General features: G+C 43.4%; 1 long non-coding RNA gene across 2 annotated transcripts; it reads left to right on the top strand.

Moving 5' to 3' along the window:
- Positions 1–6,779: 6,779 nt before the first annotated feature.
- On the top strand, positions 6,780–21,971 carry LOC120233317. 2 transcript variants are annotated; one of them, XR_005528789.1, is made up of 4 exons: positions 6,780–7,054; positions 7,502–7,610; positions 18,973–19,130; positions 19,839–21,971. It is a non-coding gene; the product is annotated as an uncharacterized LOC120233317 (long non-coding RNA). The 2 variants fall into 2 exon arrangements; XR_005528788.1 differs by having other exon boundaries at positions 7,505–7,610.
- The last annotated feature ends 4,445 nt before the right edge of the window (positions 21,972–26,416 follow it).

The following is a 26,416-nucleotide window of genomic DNA, read 5'->3' on the forward strand; positions in this document are numbered from 1 at the left end:
CAACTCTTGATTTTGGCTCAGGTTATGATCTCATGTTTTGTGAGTTCAAGCCCTACCTCAGGCTGAATTCCAGGTGACCTGAGCCAAAGTCGGACACCCAACCAACTGAGCCACACAGGCGCCCCTCACTTTGTACACTTCTCAGAGTCTTCCTCCCTTCCCCATGTTCCCTTCTAATGGATCCACCAAGTTTTCTTTGTCCCAGGATTTCCTTATAGAGAGGAGCTGCTTTTTGGGGGCTTCCTGGCATGTGTATTCCACTCCTGGTGTGTGTGGGGGCCAGGAGTCCCTCAGGACAGGGAGTGACTCTCTTCAGAGACCAAACCCAGGCTCCTGCTACAGAAGCTGGAAGGTTCCGGACACTCTCTACCTCTGACGTCACCAAGTGGCCCATGACTTGCCCTCAGGCAACCCTCAGTCCCGTGGCTGATCTGACACGGGACTCCCATCTGGAGCAGAGGGTCCTAAGACCCGTGACAATAGGGGCCCAGATGACAGGTGTCCAGGCCCACAGTGCCAACAGCAGCATCCCATCTGGGCTGGTTCCTGGAGCTTCCGCCACCCAGGCTCCTTAATTTCTGCCCTTTTTCTCTGCCAGGTGTTCTGACCTTCCTGCTGATGTTGTGAGCTACTGGGCACTTTTCAATAAATTCCTTTTCTTCTTGAGTCGGTCAGAGTCGTTTGCTGTCGTTTGCAACTAAGAACCTTAGCAGATACATCCGTTCACTGGTTTGAAGATGACACATTCTGTTTGTTCTACTAGTGGTTTTCTTCATACACTTCTAAGATGAGCAGATATTATCGCTGATTTGTTAAAAGCCCAAACTACCGTAATACTTCTTAATCATTCTCATTCTCTCTCACCGCTTTTAAAACTAGCTTGTGTGTGTGTGTGTGTGTGTGTGTGTGTTTGTGTGTAGAATGAGCTTTACTTTTTATTACTTTTTAAAAATTTACATCCAAGTTAGTTAGCATTTGGTGCCACAATGATTTCAAGAGCAGATTCCTTAATGCCCCTCACCCATTTAGCCCATCCCCCCCCCACTCCTCCAGCAACCCTCTGTTCTCCATATTTAAGAGTCTCTTATGTTTTGTCCTCCTCCCTGTTTTTATATTATTTTTGCTTCTCTTCCCTTATGTTCCCTTATGTTTTATATCTTAAGTCCTCATATGAGTGAAGTCATATATTTGTCTTTCTCTAATTTTGCTTAGCATGATATCCTCTAGTTCCATTCACATAGTTGCAAATGGCAAGATTTCATTCTTTTTGATTGCTGAGTAATACTCCATTGTGTGTGTGTGTATACATATATATATATACACGTACATATATATACATACATATATACGTATATATATGTATATATATATATACACACGTACATATATATATATATATATATATACCACAAATCTTTATCCATTCATCTGCTGATGGACATTTGGACTCTTTCCATACTTTGGCTATTGTTGCTAGTGCTGCTGTAAATATCGGGGTGCGTGTGTCCCTTTGACACAGCAGGCTCTGTGCTGACCGTAGGTAGCCCCCAGGTTAGGGGTTCATGAAACACTATACCTGGCTGGGTGAGAGTACCTTGGCTCAGGAGACATGGCCACAGGCTGGCGCTAGACTGGAAGGCCTCGAGGCTGCTACTACATTCTCTGGGACATCTGTGAGAGTAGCTGGGATCATTTTATCCATTATTCAAGTATCTTCATCAGCATGAAAGCAATGTGGGCATCAGTCACTCAGCTAACATCTCTTGAGCACCACGGGCCAGGCATTGTACAAGCCTAGGACAGGGGCGTACAGACATATTGGCCTAGAAGCTCTGACAGCTGGAAACCTGGGCGGCACCCAAGAGGGTCGCCTGTCCCAGGGAAGGCGTCCAGGGGGAAGTGATGTCACTCAAGACCCAGCGTGCTGGGAGAAGGGGTCGGACTGGCCTCTGAGCTTTGGCCAGGAGAGGTCGGGGATCTCTTAGGACAATTCCACTGAAACTGAATCTCCAGGAGGAGGGAGGAGACCCTAGAGGGGATGAAGGCTGTCAGGAGGAGGAAGGGACACGGGACAGGCAAAAACAAAGCAAAGCAGGCTGCGCTCCACATTCGTGGCTGTCACTCTCCAAGCTTTCCTGGCTGCCCTTCCTGGATTTGGATTTGCAATCTTCCTGCCAGTCTTTTTCCCTGGCTGGTTTTCCTTCATTAGACACGTGAGGCAGGATTTCTTTTGTTTCTATTTTAGTGAATCTTAAAAAATGAAGTATACAAGATGAAAATGATACTTCTAGTCCCAACACTTATTAGGATCCTGGCCATTTGATTCCTATCATGTCCCCACACGTATCCCCTCCCCTCATAATGAATAATAGATCGTTTTCAATCATTTGCTTTTCAAAACAAACTGCATAGAACCATCAGGTAGAAGATTAATGGTTACAATAGGTGATGAAGCTGACAACACCCAGTCTGGTCGATTTTAACTTCAGTGAAGTGGGACAGCCGGACGTTAAGTGACTCCTAGAGGAAGGCGAGAGAAGTACAGGCCACCAACCACTAAGTCTTCCTGCAAAACAGCCTGAGCCTTAATGTAACAGAGCCTCCAGGGCTAAGACCAGTTTAAAAGAACACTGAACATGGACGAATACTTTCAAGGTACCTTAAAGAGGGGCGCCTGGGTGGCTCAGTCAGTTAAGCGTCTGATTTCGACTCAGGTCATGATCTCACGGTTTGTGAGTTTGAGCCCCGCATTGGGCTTTGCACTGACAATGCAGAGCCTGCCTCAGATCCCGTTCCCCTCTCTCCCCGCCACTTCTGCTCTCTTGAGTGCTGTCTCTCAAAAATAAATAAACATAAAAAAAAAGATACCTTAAAGGTGTCATCCAAATTCGGAATAAGGTCAAATTCTATAAGGTCAAATGACTTGGTTTCTTCAACAAATAGCATTTAAAAGAGGTTGTCTATTACAGATTTAAAGTGATTTGAGACATATCAACCAAATGGAATGTGTGGAAATTTTTGAATCTTAATTCAAGCGAACCAACAGTAAAAAGGCATTTCTGAGACAGAAAACTGAACACAGGCCAGCTATTAAGTGGTAGCAAGCCAATATCCTGGTACTGTACATAATAAAGTGTTTATAGGTGGAATGACAGGATGCCTAGGATTCAATTAAAATTCTCAAGGAAAAAAAAAAGAGAGGAGGGGGGAACATGAGGCAGGGAATAGTTACAAAATTTTTGGCAAAAAAAAAAAAAGTTTTGAACCAGGCTGATGGGTAAAAGTTGATTCATTTTTTATTCTCTCTACTTAGTGTTTGGAAATGTCCATAATAAAATCCTTTTTTCTTTAATATTTATTTTTGAGAGAGAGATAGAGTGAGAGAAGGGGAGGGGCAGAGAGAGGAGGAGACACAGAATCCAAAGCAGGCTCCAGGCTCTGAGATGTCAGCACAGAGCCCAGAGCAGGGCTCAAACTCACAAGCTGTGAGATCATGACCTGAGCCAAATTCAGACACTTAACTGACTGAGCCCCCCAGGTTCCCCAATATGTGAAGCTTTATTGCAAACTTAAAAAGAATTTTATTATGGGGGCACCTGAGTGGTTCAGTCAGTTGAGCGTCCGACTTCCGCTCAGATCATAATCTCACAGTTTATGAGTTCGAGCTGCACATGGGGCTCTCTGCTGACAGCACAGTTCCTGCTTCGGAATCTGTCTCCCTCTCTCTCTGCCCCTCCTTCTCAAAAATAAACATTAGGAAATATTTTTAAAAATGCACAAGTTTATCAGTGTGACTGCTTCTTTATTATTTAGATATCTGGAAGTGGAATTACAAAACGTAAGGAAGAATTTTTACCTTGACTGGAAATTGACAAATTTCTCCGTAGGTGACTGTAATGAGGGGGTTCAGGACACACCATCCTGAAGTGTGGCACCTTGGCCTGTTGAGTATTCTAAGCTAAAGGAATTTGAACAAAGCGGGTGCACAGAGGACTCTGACCTTCCCTGAGCAAAGGTGCCCTCTCTATATGCAGAGAAAAGGGACACCCTTTTCTCCAAGAGACCAAGAAGAAAATGAACCAAGAGGCCTTGCTGTTTCCTCCAATTTACCACACTGAGCTCATACTCCTTTGTCCCATTCCATGTTCCCACAGGTCTCCACTCTTCATCAAACAGCATAAAACACTCGGGCTTAACCACTTCTTCAGGTCTTCCTTTTGAAGGCTCCCGTGTTACATAAAACTTACCACAGTGAAGAATTTAGAAGGATAGAACAAAACATGTATTTTCTGGGGCACCTGGGTGGCTTAGTCGGTTAAGCGTCCGACTTTCGCTTAGGTCGTGATCTCGCGGTTCGTGGGTTCGAGCCCCACGTCGGGCTCTGTGCTGACTGCCAGCTCAGAGCCTGGAGCCTGTTTCAGAGTCTGTATCTCCCTCTCTCTCTGACCCTCCCCTGCTCACGCGCTCTCTCTCTCCTAGAAATAAATAAAACATTAAAAAATAATTTAAAAAATATGCATTTTCTTCCCTACAGTAACAATTTGCCAGTTTCTCATAATCTCAAAATCCTTGTTTGATGTTAATTTTGTTAATCTGACGGATACAAACGGTATCTTATTAAATTGTATTTTCCTGATGGTTGTATGGTCGAGCATTGTTTCACGGTTTTATGTGCTACTTAAATTTCTTCTGAAAATTGCTTTTTGTATCCTTGGTCCATTTTTGTCTTTTTCTGATTTGTAGTTCTTTCATATTCTGACGCTTGGTTTTTGATATATACAAACATTTCTTCCCAATTTATTCCTTGTATTTTAGATTTGCAGACACTCTTGCATCCAGAAGTTTTACATTGTAATGTGGTCAAATAGGCCTTAGTTTCATTCACAGATTTTGCTCCTTGTGCCTTAGGAATGACATTCACGTCCCAAGCTCTTATTACTGATTTAAAATAAAATTTAAGTGAACTCTAGACCACATGCGGTGTTGGAACTCACCACCCCAAGAGCGAGTCTCATGCTCCACCGACTGAGCCAGCCAGGCACCTCTCTTATTCCTGATTTTAATAAGACTGCTTTTTAATTAGTGTCATCATATGTTTCACTTTTACAGATAGGCTTTATTTCATATAATATGGTATTCCTCTTCCTTTAGTCTGTTAGTTTGACCTTTTTACTTTACCATGAAACATCCTTGCATTCCAGTGTTAAATCTTACTTGGTCAATATTTTTTACTACACTGCTTGATTCAATGCTCTTCTAATGTTTTATTTGAACCATGCATCTTTATCCATAAGTGAAATGGGTCTTGCTTCTTTTCAGTTGTCCTTGATCAGTTTAGTTAAGGTAAGTGGCTAGTGAGGTACCAAATCTAAAATACGTAAGCAAATTGGTTTTCCTATTCTCCTTCCTTCCAGTTTAGAACTTTCTGAAACTAGGACGCGCTCAAGGTCCCTGACTCAGGACCAGCCTTATCCACTCCCGACACACACATTTATCCCAAGGTGCTTTTTCAAATCCCAGTGCGGAGTAATTCCTAGACTTTCTCATCCTACTACTGTGCCTACTGGTGCTAATGGTGATTGAAAGATAACATTAATGATGGTTTCAACTAAAAGAAACGATATTAAGTAATTGAGGAAGCAAATCAATAGCTGCGGAGTTCCTCAACCTCTGCCTCCATTTCCCTACATGTAAAACTTAACTATTATGGGGCGCCTGCGTGGCTCAGTCGGATTAAGCGTCCGACTTCGGCTCAGGTCACGATCTCACGGTTCGTGGGTTCGAGCCCCGCGTCGGGCTCTGTGTTGACAGCCAGGTCCGAGCCTGGAGCCTGCTTCAGATTCTGTGTCTCCGTCTCTTTCTGACCCTCCCCTGCTCACGCTCTCTCTCTCTTCTGAGAGATCTCAGAAGTAAACATTAAAGGGGCGCCTGGGTGGCTTAGTCGGTTAAGCGTCCGACTTTCGCTTAGGTCATGATCTGTCGGTTCGTGGGTTCGAGCCCCGCGTCGGGCTCTGTGCTGACTGCCAGCTCAGAGCCTGGAGCCTATTTCAGTCTGTGACTCCCTCTCTCTCTGACCCTCCCCTGCTCACGTTGTCTCTCTCTCTCTCCTAGAAATAAATAATACATTAAAAAAAATTAAAGAAACAGAAGTAAACACTAAAAAAACTTAACTATTAATAACACCTGTATCACAAGTTTTGAGAAGTCCACGATACAATGTGTGAAAAGCAACGATGGCGGGGAAAAGGTATTAATGATCCGCTAGAACCATCACCACCTCCTGTCGAGTCCCGGCCCCTGCCGTCCGGCGCCGGAACGCCCGCGCCTCCCTCTCGGCTCCGAGCGGGTGGCGGCCTCGCCGAGTTAACGGACGCGAGCGCCTGGAACCTATCCTTGCTCACGGGCCGGCAACGAGGGGCTGCTTTAATGACTGCTATTCACTTTCTCCGGGCGCACCGACAAGGGTGTCCTAAGATGTGTGACCACCGGTGAGGTCCCCAAACCTAGCAGGATTTGCACCTTTTGCTCCGCCAACCAGAACCGAACAACAAAAAGCCCACCACGACTAACGCAAACCGACCAAAATGTCCGCCCTGCGCGCAGGCGCAGCAAGGGAGGCCCTGGCTCGAGACCCCGCCCCCAGGCTCGCGTTCTCGGCCTCCTCCTTGGGCTCGCGTCTCGGATTGGCCCAGAGACGGTGCGGGCTCTGATTGGCCGAGGCGGAATCACTAGGGCTCCGTCTCCTGGAGAGAGTTGTGTACGGGTCTAGGCCCCGGCGGCCGCTGGGAGGGCGCTCCAGATCTGTTGGCGCCCGCGGGCTGCCCTGGACACCCCTGGAACCTTCCGCGGGGCTCTGCGGTGCGCGGTGGCGCGCTGGGCCCTGGGTGGGCGGGGCCGCACCCCCGCGATCGCCTTTTTAAAGAAGGGAAGAGCCCCTGCTGTTTAACTTGAGAAGTGGTGGCTCTAGGTTGTGTTGTGAGACTCCTTATTTGTGTTGTAAATTTGGATGGAGGTAGAGATGCCTCACTTAATACTGAGTTCTCAGTCCGGAAAGGTAAAGACATTTGAGTCGTAGGTACTGATTTTGTGCCTGTATGGAGGCTTTATTTTGGCCTGGTGTGCCTTCATTTGAACAGTTGGTAGAGGAATTAATTTTTAAAAACGTCTAAACTATTTGAAAACGTGTGGTGAAGGGAGCAGATGAGACGGAGAGGGAGGCATTCTTGGAAGCTTGAGTTACCATTTCTAGATATTGGCAAAAGACACGGTGTGGGACATCTGACCTACAAACATTCACAAAAATTAATTTTTTGGATATATTTTGCTATTCGCTAGTGTGAGCAAAATGTCCCAAATGTAACTAACTTTAGGATAAGGCCTAATTTTATTACAAGTAGAATTCTTACACATAGAAACTTACTGCAGACACTAGAGGCAAAACGTACATTGCATGGAATGTCAAAGGCCTTGTGATGAGCCTAATAATCTTGTCCGTTTTAAGCAGGAAAAAAGGCAAGATGAACTGAAGAAAATGAGTCTTTTTCCGAAGGAGATGGGAAGATGGAGAAGATGAGATGTGAGAAGATAAGAACAAAGGAAGTAGAGATGAGGTAATTATATGTACAGAGCACAGCAGAATGACACTGCTGTCAAGAATAAGAATCCAGGGGCGCCTGGGTGGCTCAGTCGATTGAGCGTCCAACTTTGGCTCAGGTCATGATCTTATGGGTTTGTGGGTTCGAGCCCCGCATCGGGCTCTGTGCTGACAGCTAGCTCAGAGCCTGGAGCCTGTTATGGATTCTGTGTCTCCCTCTCTCTGACCCTCCCCTGCTCACACTGTCTTTCTGTCTCTAGGAAATAAATAAAACATTAAAAAAAAAAGGGGGTGAATAAGAATCCAGAGTAAAACAGTTAAACTGCCTTGTTGAATCTCAAAAGTGGTATCCTGAACACTTTCTGACTAGTTTTGCAAGCCCACCCTCCAGAGTTAGTACCAAAACCTGACAGTCACTTTTAGAAAAAAAAAATTTACAGTCCACTCCCATGAGCACAGATGCAAAAACTCCAAACAGAATCTTACCAAATCAAATGCCAGTGTCCTGTCAAAAGAATAATAATCCATTGTGAGAAGTGAGGTTTGTTTTGGGGATTGCAAAAGTGTTTTTTGTTTGAAAAGTGATCTCGGTTGCCTGGAAATAGCGGCTTAAAAGAAAAATCTCTTGATTCTTAAAGCTGCTCCATTAAATGTCATTAGTGTGTGTGCTTGCCAAACATCTGTGTTTCCATATTTATTCTTTTGACAAATATTTAGATCCCTCCTACATTCTGTGCTTCTGGCTGGGAGCTTCTGTGTTGGTATTGGAATATCGATGGGAGTCCTAAATTATTCCTTATTGGAATTCCTTATTGGAATAAGTGGAGTCCTAAAAGAACTGAGGTGGATGAAAAAAAAAATTGAGGTGGATGAGGGAGTACACGGCTGATGAGTGAATGCTTCATTGCAGCCGCTGCCCTAGGGCTTAATGCATTAAGCGACCATATTAGGCAGGCGACATCAGCTCCATTTTATAGATGGGAAAACAGATTTAGCCATTAACTAACTTGCTCATGGTTTTGGACTTAATAAGCGACACAGCCAGGATTACCCATAGTTCTGTGGAATCCAAAGCCCTTACCCCTTCCCGGTTCATTTTTCTCTTTCCCCCAAGCAGTCATTTTGAGAGGCAGCCAACATGTATTTACTGTCTACTTTGAGCAACCAGTTATAATAGAAACTTTCATTAGCCCTATTCAGTCTAGTAGTTTAATCAATCAAAAGTAAGTTATCCATACATACCTTTTGATTTTAATTTAAAACGTGTTAAATATATGTTCATTTACTAATCCTTTGATGTGGGACTAAGGTCTTTGGGTTCAGCATTGGAATAGTTTGCTTGCCCTGTACAAAGTGCACCCATAAGTCCATCTTTGGACTTTGAAGCATTTTTTTAAGTTTATTTTTATTTATGTTGAGAGAGAAATAGAGAGTGAGTGGGGGAGAGGCAGTGAGAGAAGGAGGAGACAATCCCAAGCAGGCCATACACTATACATTGCATTAGCTTTCTGTACCAATCAGCCCATACACTATACATTGCATTAGCTTTCTGTACCAATCAGCCAGAAAGTTCTTGGTAAATGCAACTTTTGCTTTGGAACTTAGACTCTGGTGGCTTGGAGGAAAACAGGGATAGTCACATTATATTTCTCTTAGGCTGATACGCACATGATGCGGTTCTCGACTGTTCACACTGGTCACCCTTGGTCACTAAAGTGTGGTTCTTATAATGGTGTACTCTGATTAGTGCAGCATTGAATAGTACTATTGCAATTAGATGAACTTTTAGGGTAACCAGACCCTAAAGTTGGCTCCTTGAAATTATTTCATGAAAACCCTCATCTTTTGGGACGCTGGGCTGGCTCAGTCAGAAGAGCATGTGACTCTTGATCTCTGGGTTTTAAGTTCAAGCCCCACGTTGGGTGTAGAGATTACTAAAAGTTCAAAACAAAACAAAAAGCCTTCATCTCTTTCACCTAACTTCCCTGATCGCATATCATTACCATGCCAGAAGAACTGGTCCCTCATCTGCTTGCCTATGAATGTGTTCATAACCAGTAATGCTAATTGCGTGCTCTTATCTCTTCCTATGATGTGAATTGATGGCTATATATATACACCAACTGTATTGGTTTGCTGGGATTTCCTTAATAAAATATAGACTGGGTGGCTGAACCAGCAGAAATGTATTTTCTCACAGTTCTGGAGGCTAGAAGTTGAAGATCGAGCTGTTGGCAGGTTTGGTTTCTTCCAAAACCTCTCTCCTTGGCTTGCAGATATCTGTCTTCTCACTATTTATTCACATGGTCATTCATCTGTCATCTGTGGCCTAATCTCTTATAAGGACAGCAGTCATATTAAATTAGGGCCTACTCTAATGACTCTAACCACCCCATTTTAACTTAATTACTTCTTTAAAGACCTGTCTCCAAATACGGTAATATTCTTTAAAAAAAAATTCTTTTTAAACATTTATTTATTTTTGAGAGACAGAGAGAGACAGAGCATGAGTGGGGAGGGGCAGAAAGAGAGGGAGACACAGAATCCGAAGCAGGCTCCAGACTCTGAGCTATCAGCACAGAACCGGACACAGGGCTTGACTCCACAGACCCTGAGATCATGACCTGAGCCAAAGTTGGATGCTTAACCCACTGAGCCACCCAGGCACCCCCAGTAATATTCTTAGACACTGGGGATTAGGGTTTTGATGTATGAATTTTAGTGGGATATAGTTCAGCCCATAACACCAGTAATGCCTTCCCTGTGTTATGACATTGTTCTAGTTAACACTGGCAAGATAAAGACAGTGCTTCTATTAATTGCCCATATTTCTTCATCTTGTTCTTTTGTGTATGATGAGACCTCATTCAATGTTTTGCTAAAATTGTCATCTTTAGGTATCTAGTTTTATAACACCATGGCCAGTTATTAGTAGCCATGGGATGGGAATTGATGGTATAATTAGGAAGCATGAGACTCAATCTCTGGGGCTTGGCGCTCATTCCTGTGTATGTTCTAGTCATCTGTTGTGGGAGGCTCTTCACTTCAGTGTATCTTTGTACGCAACTCTAAAGGTATGTGGAGCCACCTAAACAGTAGTTGACTTGGCATATTTTCCTAGGGCAGCCACTTGGATACTTCTAGAAATGAGTTCCTTCCCTGTAAAGATTCTGAGTGGATAACTCTAAGTGAAGTCTAGGAATTTGTTTTTCTTTTCCTTTTCATAAGACAAGCATGCCAGGTGGTGCTGGGAACTCTCTTACTGCACATTGAGAAATTCATCTTCGACATTGACATGTGTGCCTGACCAAATCTTGCCCTTGCTGACTGTAACCTCTTGGGCAGGGGGAAGATCTGCTTTCATTGTTGCTGCTGCTTCTCCAGGCTTTGTCCCTCAGAAGAATGGTGGAAAGATCACCACTGCTCCAGAAAATAAAGTCAGGGGGAGAACGTCTCTGGCTCCCATGTTTGCTAAGAAACTAACCTCACCACACCGGAAGGCTGCCATATGGGCCAAGTTGCCAAAACACAGGAGGCATGCCAAGAAAAGAAGTGAGAACGATGAGGAGGAAGAAGATAAGAACACTGAGTTGGGCCAGGATGAGAAAAGTAACAGATCCTCTCCCAGAGGCGTTTCCGGCCAGTGGCCAGGAGATACCAAGGGTCAGCCCTATGCCGTTCCACATTGCTGTAGAGGCATTCTGTGAAGACACCACCCTTCAGAAAGTTGGCCTTGGCAGTCCCTGGCTGATGTTTTGGGCCTGGCTTCATTGATGAGGAAATCTCAGTGGACAGTTGACCTCTGCTGTCCCCATGACCAGAAGCAGAGTTTTTGCTAAACTTAATACATTGATTGTTTCTGTTGTGCATATGAGCCATGCAGGTTAATTGTTCCCCAACCCTAATTCTCAGTGATTTTGTTTTTGTCTTGATGGAGTCTGTGTAACATTTTAAATTATATTGCTTCCAGGGGCACCTGGCTGGCTCAGTCAGTGGAACATGTGACTATGAATCTCAGGGTTGTGAGTTTGGGCCCCATGTTGGGTGTAGAGATTACTTAAAAATTAAAAAAAAAAATTGCTTCCAAAGAAGTAATTATTAATATTTGTATTAAAATATAACAGCAGTAAAGTTATTTCAAAATAAGAGGTTAAAGTGGCAGTGAATTTTTTTTTAGGTTTGTGTACTATAGCCAGACTTATGAGCAGTTTTTCTGAAAGAGCAATTTGTTATTCTTAACAAGTCTGTGTGGCAGTAATTGTTTAGGTGGGTTTTCATTTAGATTCTGAAAAGGAAGATGCATATTCTACATGGTTCAGGGGGAGAAAGCCCTTCCTGTAGGGGTTGGGACAATGACTGAGGGAAAAGGCAGTGAGGGAGAAGAGGAAGAGGAAGGTCAACAATGACCTAAATCAGCTCGGTTGAGGGGTAGCCCATATCAAGGAATTCGAGTTGTAGGGAAGCCCTTGGGCAGAGGGTGTTGGATTTCTTTTAGGAATTTGGAGAACTTTCTGATCAATTTATAAATGCTTTTAAAAGTACTCTGACCAGACCTGACCCCTGTGTTTTGTGAAGAGCAGGCAGACCCTAAGTATGATATTGGTGATTAGAGTAGAAGCTTCCAGTTTACTCGTTAGTGGTACAGACAGAACATTAAAAATATAGCATTCTGGCTTTTGCCCACAGAACCTGATAAGTGGAAAAAGGAAATTGCCAAATAGAAGGCTTCCCCTGGAACCAAAAAACAGAAATTGGAAGGTAACTTGGTTGCTGTGATTTAAGGCACAAGACAAAACATGGAGGATTGGGTATCGGTTAAGTGTGGGTATGATATTTGTGGACAAGGCGAAAGCCCAAGTGATAAGCGAGGGGATTTTTATTGCAGTTTGCCCTTGCAACATGCCAGAATCTTTAATGGAATTTTCTTTTAGCATCATTGTTTCTGAACTGTGAGTTTGTTTTTTTGTTTTTGTTTTTTAAACCTTTCTGTGTGGCAGTTGAAACGCCTGTAACTTTCAAACTGTTCGTTGGAATCCTGAATTTCAACAAAACCGCTGCTGAACTAAAAACTGGTCTCAATGAATGTTTTGCTAAAAATGATCTCACAGTTGTTGTCAGAGTTGGCTTGTCCGGGTAAATACCGATGGATTAAGAATGTTAAGTTGAGGAGTGCCTGGGTGGCTCAGTCGGTTGAGCGTCCGACTTCAGCTCAGGTCATGATCTCACGGTTCGTGGGTTTGAGCCCCGCGTCGGGCTCTGTGCTGACTGCCAGCTCAGAGCCTGGAGCCTGTTTCTGATTCTGTGACTCCTTCTCTCTCTGACCCTCTCCTGCTCATGCTGTCTCTCTCTCTCTCTCAGAAATAAATAAAACATTAAAAAAAAAAAAAAAGAATGTTAAGTTGATCAGCCCAGCAGTATTATCCCTGGAGAAATTAACGAGTTCCAGTAGTTTTCTGTTTCATTGTGGGTGACCAGACTTCTGTCCTGTCGGGTCCTTCTGTTACCTACTGTTTACCCTTTAGTGGGGGTTACACCAGCCTCTGGGAGTTCAAAGTGAGTGCAGTCGTCTCCTGTCCACGGGGGAACGTTCTGACATCCCTGGTGGATGCCTGACACCACAGATAGTACTGAACCCTGCATATACTATGTGTTTTCTTTTACATACATATCTGTGATAAAGTTGAATTTATAAATTAGCCACACTAAGAAGTCAACAACAATACAACAAAACAGAACAATTACAACAGAATACTGTAATGAAAGTTAAGTGAATGTGGTTTCTCTCTCTCAAAAGATTTTTACTGCACTGTACACACCCCCTTTGTGTCGCTGTGAAATGACAAAATGCCTCCGTGATGAGATGGAGTGAGATGCATGGTATACAGGTTGTGACCTTGCATTAGAGTGCTGTCTAATGCACTTTTGAAGCTAGGTCGGAAGGATCGTCTGTTCCCAGACCACACAGTTGACTGTGAGTAACTGCACCTGCAGATAAGAGGGACTACTGTATTTATTTTTTTAAATTTTTTAAAATGTTTTATTTATTTCTGAGAGAGAGAGAGAAAGACAGCGTGAGCAGGGAGGGTCAGACAGAGAGGGAGATACAGAATCTGAAACTGGCTCCAGGCTCTGAGCTGGCTGTCAGCACAGAGCCCAACGCGGAGCTCGAACCCATGAACTGTGAGATCATGACCTGAGCGGAAGTCGGACGCTCAACCGACTGAGCCACCCAGGCGCCCCGAGGGACTACTGTATTTATTTATTTATTTATTTATTTAAAAAAATTTTTTTTTAATGTTTTATTTATTTCTAGGAGAGAGAGAGAGAGAGACAGCGTGAGCAGGGGAGGGTCAGAGAGAGAGGGAGTCACAGACTGAAACAGGCTCCAGGCTCTGAGCTGGCAGTCAGCACAGAGCCCGACGCGGGGCTCGAACCCACGAACCGCGAGATCATGACCTAAGCGAAAGTCGGACGCTTAACCGACTAAGCCACCCAGGCGCCCCGGGACTACTGTATTTAAAATCTTGCAGTGGCTCTTAGGAAATCCATTATATCGGGGCACTGGGTGGCTCAGTCGTTAAGCGTCTCACTTTGGTTCAGGTCATGATCTCATGGTTTGTGAGTTCAGGCCCCACCTTGGGCTCTCTGCTGTCAGCACAGAGCCTGCTTCAGATCCTCTGTCCCCCTCTCTCTGCCCCTCCCCCACTGACATGCACGCGCTTTCTCTCTCAAAAATAAAAATAAATGTGAAAAAAACATTGTATTAAACTGCTATCCTATTTTTCCAATTGAAACGTTAAAATAATCCCGAGATTTTCCTTGTCTTTACCGAAACATATTTTCATGATTTTCCACTGTAAGTGATGTTATTCGCCCACAATTATATTGTATTGTATTGTTTTATTTTATTTATTTTATTTTATTGTACTTTATTATTATTTTTTAAATTTATTTTGAGAGAAAGAGAACACAAGCAGGGGAGAAGCAGAGAGAGAGAGAGAGAGAGAATCCCAAGTAGGCTCTGCACCATCAACTCAGAGCCCAATGTGGGGCTCAAACTCATAAACTGTGAGATCACATTCTGAGCGGAAACCAAATTCAACTCTTAACCGACTAGGCCACCTAGGTGCCCCTGCCCAGAATTATTTTAAACTAAGTCCTTTAATTACAGCCCCCTAGCTTTGGTGGCAAATAATAGGTTCTGTATCACTTCTGCTTTTTTGCCAAGTTGAATTTCATCTCTCCCACTTCTTTTGCATCAGAAGTGTATTTCCTGGACGTGAGCATATTTTTTGGTACTCAGACTGTCTTAGGTAAAAACAAAAAGATAATAATAGTAAACAGGGGTGCCTGGGAGGCTCAGTCGGTTAAGCCTCCGACTTTGGCTCAGGTCATGATCTCATCATGGTTTGTGAGTTCGAGCCCCGCGTCAGGCTCTGTGCTGACAGCTCAGAGCCTAAAGCCTGCTTCGGATTCTGTGTCTCCGTCTCTCTCTGCTCCTCCCCAACTTGTGCTCTGTCTCTCTCTCTCTGTCTCTGAAAGATAAATAAATGTTGAAAATTTTTTAAAAACTTTCTGTAATAGCCCTTGTGTTCGCTAACATATTCCTCATTAGGAATGATATTTTTTGTTCTAATTCACAAATGCACATGGCTCTTAAAACAAAAATTCGAAACCTTATTTCAGACTTCATTTCCTATAGGTTTTGGTTAAATTTGGTCAGTTGCTAAACAGAAAACAGATTTCAACAGGCGAATTTGCACCGACTTTAGCCCTTGATCCAGAGCAAGCTTTCTCCATTTTGGCACTGTTGACATTTTGGGCCGGAGAATTTGTTGCGGGAGACTGTCCCGTTCATTGCAGGCTATGGAGCAGTGTGCCTGGATTCTCCCCACTGGCCAGTGAAGCACTCCCCCAGTTGTGACAGCCAGAACGTCTCTACACATTGTCACACTTGCCCCTAGGCGAGAACCACTCCTCTCTGGTTACTTTATGCCATTCTTACTGCTAGTTGGTGGAGCCTTGGTTTTAAGTTGTAAACGTGACTCAGTGCTGATTTCTACTTTCACAGCCAGTGTGACTAGTCAGCCAGAAGTCCTGTGCCGCTTGATCTTACTTGCTGTTTTTTCCCCTTTCTTTTACATCCCCGTAGGAAATTTGGTTATGTGAATTTTAAATCTGCTGATGATCAGGGAAAAGCCTTGAAACTTACTGAGACAAAGGCCCTTGGGAATGAAATTAAATTGAGAAAATCAAAAGGAAAGGGAGTAAAGAAAGGTATGTTAACAGGGTAATTTATTTATAGATACCTGTGTATCTAGAAGACTCTGGGTCAGGAACGAATATCAGATTCTTTCTCCGTCTGTGCAAGTACTTTGTTACCACCAGGTCACCTGCCTGCACAGCACAAACTTTATCTGCATTGCTCTCACCCAGTGTGCTCTAGCTGCCTGGCTCACTTTCCCTGTCATAGCGTCCTTTGTCTACTGTACTCTCTGTCATTATGTACCTTACCCCTTACCTCCTCTGCCATAATGTTCTCTCTGGGACTCAGTCCCTGCATCCATAGAATTTCAGCTTAAAGGTCACTTCCTCAGCTCAGAAAAATTTTCCCTTCCAGGCTAGATTAAGTCTTTTTTTTTTTTTTTTTTTTTGAGGAGGGTGGGGAATTCCCTTCCCTTCCCTCTCTTTTTTTCTATTTATTTATTTTAAGTAATATCTCCACTCAATGTGGGGCTTGAACTCACGATCCAGAGATCAAGAGTTGCGTGCTTTTCCAGTTAAACCAGCCAGGTTCCCCTAGGTTAAGTCTTTACTAGATGTTCTCATTTCCCTTTTACTTTTCCTTCTTAGCACTTAACCAGAGTTTGTAATTATGCGACTATATTTACTAGCCTTTCCCCCCAACAAGGCCACATTCCCTAGAATAGAGGCCAAGTCTGTATTTTGATGTACCATGTAGCATAGGCCCTCACCTAGATGTGTGTTCAAATAGTTGTTAAATGAGGAATATGTATTGCTATTAACACTTTCCAACTCTTGGAGAAGTATTTTTCCTCCCTTGGAGAACTTTTTTATTTATTTTATTTTTTTAATTTTTATTAATTTCTAGGAGAGAGAGAGAGAGACAGCGTGAGCAGGGGAGGGTCAGAGAGAGAGGGAGACACAGAATCCGAAATAGGCTCCAGGCTCTGAGCTGGCAGTCAGCACAGAGCCCTTGGAGAACTTTTGATGCTTATTAGAGTTGAATCCAGACTGAAAATATTCTTTTGTGTTATATAGCTCGGAATACCAAAACACTTTTCATCAAGTATAAAGTCACCTGATAAAATGACTCAACATGAGTTAAAAGAAGTGTTTAAGGATGCCTTTAAAATCAGTTTGGTGAGCAAGTATGGGGTGAGTAAGAGGTGTGTTTTGTGCCTATACTGAAAAAGAATGTATTTCTACTGGATTCGGACATAACAGAATTTTACTACATTCTCCCAAATCACTTAGGCCTGATTTTAGAAAAGAAAAGAGAAGTTATCCAACCTTTCTACCAGCAGGCAGAAAAAACTGAAGAAGGCATCATAAACGGACAGTCAGAAGTTTCTAGAAAACTGTCAAAGTGTCATTGAGAAATGAAGGCTTATTCTACCAAGTTCAAGATTGAAGATTAGAAGAATTCAGTCATAGATTATCACCATTCTTCTCTCCAGTAGAACAGCACCCTTGCTGACTTGCCTGGACAAGTGGCAAAACAAGCATTAAATTGGCCCCTTAGACCAGTGTGGTAACCGGGGCACCTCTGGGGCTCGGTCAGTTAACTGTCCGACTTCAGCTTAGGTCATGATCTCACGGTTGTGGGATCGAGCCCCACGTTGGGCTATGCACTGAATGAATGTGGAGCCTGCTTGGGATTTTCTCTCTCCCTCTCACTCTGCCCCTCCCCTGCTTGCGATCTCTCTTTCAAAAATAAATAAACACTTTATTTATTTTTTTAATAAACATTTTTTAAAAAATGGACAAAGCGCTTGAGTGGACATTTCTCCAAACAAGGTATACTGGTGCCCAATAAGAACACAAAGAGGTGCTTGACCTGAGTTGTTAAGAAAATGCAAATCACAGCCATGGTGTGATCCCACCTCACACCCAGTAGAGTGGCTATAATAAAAATGGCAGGCAATCACGAGTGTTGGCAAGGATATGGGGAACCTGGAACCCTCATTCATTGCTGGTTGGAACGTAAAGTAGTGTCATTGCTTTGGAAAATGGTTTGGTGGTGTCTGAAAATGTTAAACATAGAGTTACCATGTGGTGCAGCAATTCTGCTTCTAGGTGTGTACCCAAAAGAGACGAAAAAGTATATCCACACATTTCTACAAATGTTCATACCAGCTTCATTCTTACTAGTCCCAAACTGGAAACAACCCCAAATGTCCACCTGCTAATGACTGGGTAAACAAGATGTGCTCCTTCCATACAACGTAATATCGTTCTGTCATAAAAAGGAATGAAATATCAACATATGCTGAAACTTGGAGGAATATGAAAACCATTCAGCTAAATAAAAGAAGCCAGACACAAAAGATTGCATAGTCCTATGGTCCCATTTGTATGAAATGTCCACAATAGGCAAATAGCATAGTGGTTGGGACACGGGGTGGGTATGAGTTGGGGGAACGAGGAGTAACCGCTGATGGACACTTTGGGAGATGATAAAAATGTTCTAAAATTAGATTGTCGTGATGGCTATAGAATTCTATAAATACACTAGAAATCATCGTGCACTATTTCGTCTTTAAGTCATCCCTGCACCCAACATGAGGCTTGAACTTACAACCCGGAGATCAGGAGTTGCATGCTTCACTGATGGAGCCAGCCAGGTGCCCCTCACTGTATACTTTAAATGGATGAATTTTCTAATACATGAATTATATCTCAGTAAAGTTTAAAAAATAGAGCGTGGGGCACCTAGGTGGCTCCACTGGTTGAACATCCAACTTTGGCTCAGGTCATGATCTCGTGGTTCCTGAGTTCGAGCCCTGCGTCGGGCTCTGTGCTGACAGCTCGGAGCCTGGAGCGTGCTTTGGATTTTGTGTCTCCCTCTCTCTCTGCCCCTCCCCTGCTAGCACTCTGTCGGTCTCTCTCTTTCTCTCTCTCCCAAAAATAAATAAAAACATTAAAAAAAATAGAGTGTGTATATATGTAATTTGCTTTTATATGTACAGCGTATTGCCTCTGAGGATAGAAATTGGGCAGAAGGCACATGTCACCGTATCCTTTTCTACCTTTTGCCTTTTGAATCTTGTGTGTGTGTTACTAATTTGGAAGAGAAAAGTACTGAATGCTGACTATGCTTTCTTCTCCCCTCCACCTGGTCCCCACAATTGCAGGATCACCTATGTTGACTTCAAGTCACAGGCTGATGCAGAGAGAGCCTTGGAAGGGAAGCAAGGAACAAAGATTGGAGGGCTTGCCATAGCTCTGGACCACGTTGGAGGGAAAAGCCAAGGCCAAGAGGAGACAGGCGAGAAGAACAGCACGTGGAGAAGTAAGGGCTGATAAGCTCTGGAGACTGAAACTTGCCAGGGTTGGGTCATCAGCCGTGTTCCCCAGAGAGGGGCTACAGTCAGGATAGGGAAGCTTTTATTTTTTTAAAGTTTATTGAGAGAGAGAGAGAGAGAGAGAGAGAGAGAGACAAGGGGAAGGGTGGGAGGGGGAGGGAGAATTCCAAGCAGGCCCCACACTGCCACCACAGAGCCGGTTGTGGGGCTCAAACTTACAAACCGTGAGATCATGACCTGAGCTGAAACTAAGAGCTGGATGCTTAACCGACTGAGCCACCCAGGACCCCTCAGGATAGGGACACTTAAATACAATTTCTCCCTGTATTAAAAATGGGTAATCCTCCTCAGATCAACGTAACGAGTATTGTCCTAACTAACTGTAACCTTGAAGTCTGCAAAAACATGTCACTTTGAGGTGATACATCAGCTTAGCTCCCCTTCTTGGGGGTCCTATAGGATTCTGTTTGGACAGGCCCTTAAAGCTGTGGTTTCAGAAGTCAGATGTTTAATTCTCTTCAAGTAGAGTTTTTGTCAGGTTTAAACCAGAGACCCCAAACTGGAGTCCCTAATCTGCCTAATCTAATGAGTAATCGTAATGGCTTCTATAGTATTTACAGAGAAAAAAAAAAAAACAATTTACTATGAATATTTTTAAAAATCAAGAAATTTCACATAGAAATCTGTATTTCCAGCTTCTTTTGCTGCTGCATCAGAAAATCTGGTGGCCCTGGGGCTGCATTCCTACATGTCTCCAGTCACCTGCACAGGAAAATCAGAGGCTTCCTCTTAGCTGTTTGTTACAACCCCCACCATTCGGTAAGTTCCTCCCTAATGGAAGGAGCGAACAGCACACTTAACACCTTGAGAGAGTAGAATCAGTTCTTTTCTCTTGCAAAGTACTACTTTTCTCCTATTAGTGAAGGTGACCTGTTAATATTCCTTCTGCATGTGTCTCTTTCAAAAGTGGGAAATTGAAAGCTGGAACAAGAAAGCCACACATTTCAAGAAAAATGGGAGCGTGCTTATTTCTTTGTGGAGGGTAAGAATGTCCGCAGTGTTCAATAAGCAAAGAGGGTGTGTCTGTGTGGGAGGAGTGTAACCCCAGACGCCGTTATGAAACAAACCACAGCAGGAACCATGATGGACACGCAGAAAAGATGCGTGATAAAAAGCTAAATGAACTGAAAAAAAAGACTAAAATTTCAATATGACGCCCTTTTGAATATGAATAAAATAAGTGATGCGGCTACGAAATGCAGTTATGTATTAAGTGAGAAAATTGCCTGGGCATCCAAACCTTTTACAGACGGCGAGTTTATAAAGGAATGTCTCTGAGTGCTGCGGAGTGCCTTGAGCAGAGACAAGCATTTGCCAACATGAGCCTAAGTGCTAATATTGTTCCACAGCACGTTGGTGAGATGGCTGAGAACTTATGGACAAGTTGCAAGGAAGAGGTAAATCATTTGTGGCTTTCTCCATTGCAGCTCAGGAAGGAGCTGATGGAGATAATGCCCTTCAACTGGCTGTATTCTTTCGTGGTGTTGATGAAGCTTTTGATGTGACGGAAGAGCTTTTGGACATGGTACCCATGACAGGCACCCCATCAGGAAATGATTTATTCGTATGTGTGGAGGAAAGTCTTAAAAAATTTAATGTAGACTGGTCGAAATTAGTCAGTGTTAGCACAGATGGCAATTCTACACCGGCTGGTGTTGAACAACTTGTTACAGAACTTAAATCTAAAGTGTCAGGGCTTTGCAGAGACACAGAGCTTAAGTCTGGGCATGGCCCCATTCTCCAGGAGTCACTTAGTGCTAAAAAGATAAAAATGGATCATGTCATGGACATGGTAATTCACACCATAAGCTCTATACGTTCCCATGGCTCAGACCACAGAGAATTCAGTGCTTTGTTCAGTGAGTTAGATGCACAATATGGAAGCCTGTTCTCCTCCATAGGACTTAACAGGGCTGAGTCGTGGCATGGTGCTAAGACAGTTTTTGGAACTGTTGGAAAAAATTGATTTTTTTCATGTCTTCTAAAGGAAAATCTGTTCCCCGGCTTACTAGCAAAGATTGGGTTAAAGACTTAGCCTTTCTGGTCTACATTATGACTTACCTGAACATGTCAGGTATCTCCCTGCAAAGGCATTCAAAAGTGGTTACACAGACGTATGATTCAGTTTGCTTGCTCCTAATGAAGCTGTGTCTTAGGGAGACCCATTTGGCAGAGAGCAATCTGGCCCACTTCCCTACACTGAAGTTCATTTCCGAACATGAGAGAGATGGCCTGAGCTATATTCCCAGAATTACAGGGTTGAAGACTGAGTTCCAAAAACGGTTCTCTGGTTTCAAACTTGATGAAAACGAGCTGAGGTTGTTCAGTTCACCTTTCTCAATTACCATGAACGATGCGAGCAAGGAGCTACAGATGGAGGCTATTGAATACAGTGCAACACGATACCAAAAACGAAACATGACTATGTCAGAATCCTAGAATTCTACAAACACCCTGGGAATGGTTACCCTAAATATAAAAACCATTGTGTAAAGATTCTGTCCATGTTTGGAAGTACCTACGTTTGTGAGCAGCTATTTTGAGTCATGAAACAACAGAAAACTAAGTGCTGCCCCCAGTTAAAGATTCAGGGTGCAGTTCCTGTACCAGAGTCACGCCCTGACATTGACTGACACCTTGGGGCTTAAGAAAGGAATGTCACATTTTGGATTTCAAATCTAAGGAGTAGTACATTATGAAACTGATTATTTCTATTTCCAAATTGTATTTGTTCGATGTCAAATTTAAACTACAATCTCTGGCATCCTACGTTTGTACCTTATCACGTATAAAATAAAGTTTGATTATACCTTGGCAGTTTATTTTTTCCCTTGCTGTTCCTTTCTGGCCCTTAGAGTGGTTCGCGTTGGTAAACCTCTGCCCTTAAAGCAGCCACACTATTCCTAAAGGCACTGCTGGGCTGGGGACGTGAACCAGGGAGTCAGCTGGATGAATGGGGTGTTTAGATACCTAGAGCAGCTCTATCCCCAAGGCTGACAGACCTGCCACTGGGATCTGGGGACTCAGGCCAGAGTAAGCCCCCCGCCCCACGGGACAGAGCTGGGACAGCATAGCCCATACTGGCCTCTCAGCTTCTCTTCTGGTGCTTCCATTTTGGATTTACACATTTCTTTGAAATTTCAACGTTGTTGGTCAGCATTAGTGTAAGTTGTGGCTGGTCCCACAGCCATTCTGCCTCGTACAGGTGTGGATAGGTGTTTCCTCCACACCAGGGCCACCCCCAAGGGGATGCAGAATGGGGGGTCAGTGTATGGAAGAGCTTATGAGCACTCTTCCAGGGAGAAGGCCCATAGCTACCATCAGCCCCTTACAGACGTCTGTGACCGAAAATGTGTTTTTCCACTGTAAAATCGGGACATGACTGCTCACTGTTATAGACACTGTATTTTAAATAATCGGTCCAATTACAAAAGTGAAACGTACTTATTGTAGAACATTTGGAGACTACAGAGAATTGGAGGGAAAAGTCTATAATCTCAACAACCAAAGGTAACCCCTAAAAATATTTAGATACGTTTGTTTCCTTTCACTTTCTAAGTATTATTTTATACGGTTGAGTGCATGTCTGAATCATTTTGTGTTCTGTTCCCCTTTCCCCCTCCCCTTCTCCTCCTCTTAACAGTGAAATCCTAAACATCTGTCAGTCCTCCAAGCTCACAGTTGAGTTTATCTGATTGTGTCAGGTGTGTACTGATGGGCCTTTGGCAGCTAGGGCAAGTTCTCTTAGTGTCACATAAGCTATAGGATTAGTTTTTCTGTTCTGTCAGGCTCCGAGAAGGCCAGAGAAACACCTGCTGTCTGGGGAAGGAGAGGCAGACTGCATCTGATGACACTCAGGACAGACGTTGGGCAGATGTTCTGGGACCATTGATGAGTGTGAAGAAGCTCAGTGTTCTAGATCTGACCTTGACCTCTGCACCATTTGCCACCTCTGCCCACCCCTTCCCTCTCTTTGAAATCTCACTCTTATTTTCCTCCCTCCTCTTGGGATGCTTCTTCTCAGGCCCTGTCCTTCCTCTGTCTGTTAAATGTTGATTTTTCTTCCAATGACTTTTTCTCCCTACAATTTACCTGTGGCTTTTAGCATTTTGGAGGTGCAGGGGACAGGGGAGGTCAGTCAGGGCTCTCTTAAAGCATCACTGGAAAGATACCAACCCCGGGCACCTAGGTGGCTCAGTTGGTTAAGTCTCTGACTCTTTGTTTTGGCTCAGGCCATGATCTCATGGTTCCTGAGATCAATCCCTTGGTCAGGCTCCACCCACTCGCTGATAGCAGGGAGCCTGCTTGGGATTCTCTCTCTCTCCCTATCACTCTCTGCCCCTTCCCCACAAGAAATAAGTAAACTTCAAAAGATACAAACCCTCTTCCAAGAACTATGCACACGTGTACCTACACGTGTGTTTTTATTATACTTTCAGGAAGTCTTCAGACCCTAGAAGCCCACCTTGAGGGCATCTAGTTCCGTGGCTTCATTTATGTGCAAGCTTCTAGCGTAGAATCTCCAGCCTTGCACTTCCTTCTAAATGCCAGCCTGGAGGCTGCTGGACCTCTCCACTGGGATGTCCCATAGGCCCTTGCAGTGCATGGTGTGGATGACTGAACTCATCATTTCTCTCCCTGACTCCTAAACCAATTGTCCTCTGGTTTTCTTTATTTTAGTGAATGGTACCGTCATCCCCCCAGTTCTGGCTCAAGCCAGAAACCTGGCAATCATCTTGGATTCCTCCTTAACTTACTTCCCATTTCTATTTAGTTGCCAAATCTTGATTATACTACTTAACCAAGGTTTTGAATCTTCCCACTTCTCTATAATCCTATTAGTAGTGAACTCTACTCTAGTGAGGACCATTGTCCTATCTTGCTCAAACTTCTGCAAAAGCCCCTACCTGGTCTCCTGCTTCTGGTTTCCCCATATACAGCTCTTCACTTTCAAAACAGTCTCCACTCAATAGAGTGGCCAAAAAATAAGTCAAAACTAACTCAAATGAAGTCACATTACTCCCCTGCTTAACAGCCTCTGATTCTTCCCTACGTCATTTATAATAAAAGCCGAAGTCCTCTAACTCAACAAAAAAACCAAACAACCCAATTGAAAAGTGGGCAAAAGACTTGAGTGGGCATTTCTCCAAAGAAGATGTACAGATGGCCAGAAAGCACATGAAAAGATGCTCAGCATCATGTAGGCATATGCAAATTGAAACTACAATGAGATACCACCTCACATCCATTAGGTGGCTACTATAACACAAACAGCAACAGCAAACAAAACAAGTGTTGGAGAGGCTGTGGAGGAATTGGAACCCTTGTGCACTGCTGGAGAGAACGGAAAATAGCACAACCACTGTGGAGAACAGTATGGTGATTCCTCAAAACTTAAAAATAGAATTAGCATATGATCCAGCAATTCCACTGCTGGGTGTATACCCATAAGACCTGAAATCAGGATCTTGAAGAGATATTTGTATACCCATGTTCACAATAGCTAAAACATGGATGCAACCCAAGTGTCTCTCAATGGATGAATGGATAAGCAATATGTGATGTATACATGCAATGGAATATCATTTGATCTTAAAAAAGAAGAAAATTCTGACCCATGTTCCAACATGGATGAATCTTGAGAACATCATGCTAAGTAAAATAAGCCAATCACAAAACAAACAAATACAGAATGATTCCACTTAGAAACTTAGAGTCATCAGTCATGATCCTAGTGGGAGGGGAAAGGGGGGCTTCGTGTTTAGTGGGTATAAAGTTTTAGCTTTGCAAGATGAAAAGAGTTCTGGATATGGATGGTGCTAGTAATTGCACAATATTACAAATATATTTCATACCATTGAACTATACACTTAAAGATAATTAAGATGACAAATGTTATCTGTATTTTGCCCAGTACAAAAAGGAGGGGGGAGGGTGCCTGAGTGGGTCAGTTGGTTGAGCATCTGACTTTGGCTCACATCATGATATCGCAGTTTGTGAATTTGAGCCCCACGTCAGGCTCTGGGCTGACAGCTCAGAGACTGGAACCTGCTTTGGATTCTGTGTCTCCCTCTCTCCCTTCCCCTCCCCCCTTCAAAAATAAATAAACATTAATTTTTTTTTAAAAAGGGAAAAAAACCCCCAAAACTCCTCACCTACAATGGGTCTACAAAGCCATATGTAATAGGGGCTCTCATATCTCCCTGATTTCTTATCCACTTGGCTGCACACCTGATACTTCTTGCCTTCTTTCTGTGCCTTAAGTCCTTTGCATAGTTGTTCCTGTAATATTCCTCTCTGGGTCTCTGGGTCTCTGACCACCCAGGTCAGAGCTTCAGTGTTACCTCTTCAGAGAAGCCTCTCCTGACCCACCTTAGAAAGACCACCTCCTGGGGTGCCTGGGTGGCTCAGTCGGTTAAGTGTCCGACTTCGTCTCAGGTCATGATCTCATGGTTTGTGGGTTCAAGCCCCACATCAGGCTCTGTGCTGACATCTCAGAGCCTGGACTCTGCTTCAGATTCTGTATCTCCCTTTCTCTCTGACCCCCCCCTGCTCACGCTGTCTCTCTCTCTCTCAGAAATGAATAAACATTAAAAAAATAAATAAACTTAAAAAAAAAGACCCCCCCCCCCCAGTCAACCTCTCCCTCTCCTGTTTTGTTTCCACTTACATGATATCCTTACTCCCAAAATGTTATATCCTTCTCAGTGTGTCATATCAGGAGGCGTATGGGGTCCATTTGCCCCCTTCCCAGTGATATTAACTTTGATCATTTGTTAAGATGGTTTCTGTCAGGTTCCTTCACTATAATGTCACTTGGGGAGATACTAAAAGACTCTCTAAATAGTCTGTTTCTTATCCTACTTTCCCCCACTAATTTTAGCACCTATTGCTGATTCTTGCCTGAAACAGTTGCCACTGAGTTATTTGCCAAATGATAGTTTTCAATTTTCCTCATTCTACATTTATTGGTTGAAATTCTGTGAGGAAGTCCTTTCCCTTCACCCTCATTAATTTTTTCTTCATTCATTCAAGTATTTATATCCATATGGACTCACAGATTCTAATTTTATCCTATAAATTATCCTATAAATTATTCTAAGGGTTATAATCCTTTATGATCATTATTTATTGTGTCTGTTAGATTGTCCCAGATTTGGCATGGGGGCCCGTTCAAATTGCCTCCTGTGTCCACTGACATGGGTTCACATGT

This window comes from Hyaena hyaena, unplaced genomic scaffold (genome assembly GCF_003009895.1).
Source record: "Hyaena hyaena isolate Hyena2069 unplaced genomic scaffold, ASM300989v1 scaffold_86, whole genome shotgun sequence".
NCBI lineage: Eukaryota > Metazoa > Chordata > Mammalia > Carnivora > Hyaenidae > Hyaena > Hyaena hyaena.